Raw genomic sequence first — 1,785 nt, 5'->3', positions numbered from 1 at the left:
AAAAAAAAAAAAAAGAATGATGTGTCCTCTTGCCCCAAAGGCAGAGTGGTCTTCAGCTAAGAACTTTGGGTGAAGTCCCAGGCCAGCGTAGGGCCTGGCACATATAAACTTTGTTCTCAGCCCTCAGAAAAGAAATGATGCTGTGTTATGTAACTCATCCCAAAGGGGCTCTGTGGCATAGTGGGTAAGGCATTCGCCTGTTAACCTGAAGGTCGGTGGTTCAAACCCACCATCTGTTGCATGGGAGGAAATGAGACAATCTACTTCTGTAAAGGTTCACAACCTTGGGAACCCAGTGGGGGTCGTTATACATCAGAAACAACTCTATAGCAGTGGGTTTGATTTTGGTTCATCCCAAAGGTGAGCATGCTTGCATACACTCACTCACCCAGAATTATGAAGCTGCATTCAGAAAGGCTCTCTTGACAGTAACACCCCCCCCCACACACACACACACACACACAGCCCTCCATGGGTTTCCGAGGCAGTATGGAAGTAGATTGCCCAATCTTCCTTCTGAGGAGTGGCTGGTGGATTTGAACGTCCAACCTTCTGGTTAGCAGTCAAATGCCTTAGGCACTATGTCACCAGAACTCTTGACAGTGGAGGATGCTATATCCTAGAAAGAGCAATCCAGAAAGAACTGAATCTTCTTTGGTTCATTAGGTTTAAGATGTCTTTTCATCTGGCTGGGATGTGGCTTAGCTGTGGTCTTGTGGGAGATTTGCAAGTCACTTAACCTAGTTGAAGGAGCTCTGGTGGTTCAGTGCCTAAAGCATTTGACTGCTAATGAGAAAGTTGGGGGTACAAACCTACCAGCTACTCCACAGAAGGAAGAACTCCACCTTGGAAAAACAATGGGGGATGCTATGAGTCAGAATTGAAGCCAGGAACCTCTGGAGTGGCAGGATATCCAGGTAAAAAAGGGCAAGAGACAAGGCTACACCCCAAGGCTCCTAGATCCAGGAAAGAGAAAGAGCAAGAGCAAGAGAGGCCTGGGACCTCCAGAACAGCAGGATATCTGGTTAAAAAGAGACAGTAGGCAAGGCTAGGCCCCAAACCCCCTAGATCCAGGAAAAGGAGGGACCAGGGGAGGCCAGGGACCTCCAGAATGGCAGGATATCCAGGTAAAAAGGGATAGGAGGTAAGGTTAGGCCCCAAGCCCCATAGAACCAGGAAAGGGAGGGAGCAGGAGAGGCTGGGGACCTCCGCAGGGACAGGTTATCCAGGTAAAAAGGGGCAGGAGGCAAGGCTAGGCCCCAAGCACCCTAGAGCCAGGAAAGGGAGGGAGCAGCCAGGGAGCACAAAGTGACAGGTTCCAGGTAGGAATTAGGTAAGGGGAGGGTGCAGAGGTTTCCAACAGCTTAAGGAGGCAAACTTATCTGTCTGTTTGTCATCCTGTGGGGCTTGTATGTTGCTGTGAGGCTTGAGGCTGCTCACTGTTGTTTCAGACACAAGCAGAGTTGCACATGGTAGACAGGTTTCAATGCAGCTTACAGACTAAGACAAACTAAGAAGAAGGAAGAAGCCATCCTCTTCTCAAAAATTGGCCAGGGAAAACTTTATGAGCAGCAGAGAAACACTGTCTGATACATTGCTGGGCAATTTTATGAATAGCTTGGAAACATTGTCCCACACAGTGTAAGAAGATGAGCCCTTTGGGTCGGAAGGCACTCAACCCAATAGGACTGGGAAAAAGCTGCCTCATCAGAGTAGAACCAAACTTAATGATATGGATAAAGTAAGTCTTTCAGGACCTCCATGTGCTGACATGGCATGACTCAA

This window comes from Orycteropus afer, unplaced genomic scaffold (genome assembly GCF_000298275.1).
Source record: "Orycteropus afer afer isolate SDZICR_OR568_19922 unplaced genomic scaffold, OryAfe1.0 scaffold02140, whole genome shotgun sequence".
Classification (NCBI taxonomy): Eukaryota; Metazoa; Chordata; class Mammalia; order Tubulidentata; family Orycteropodidae; genus Orycteropus; species Orycteropus afer.
This window is presented reverse-complemented; position numbering follows the sequence as displayed.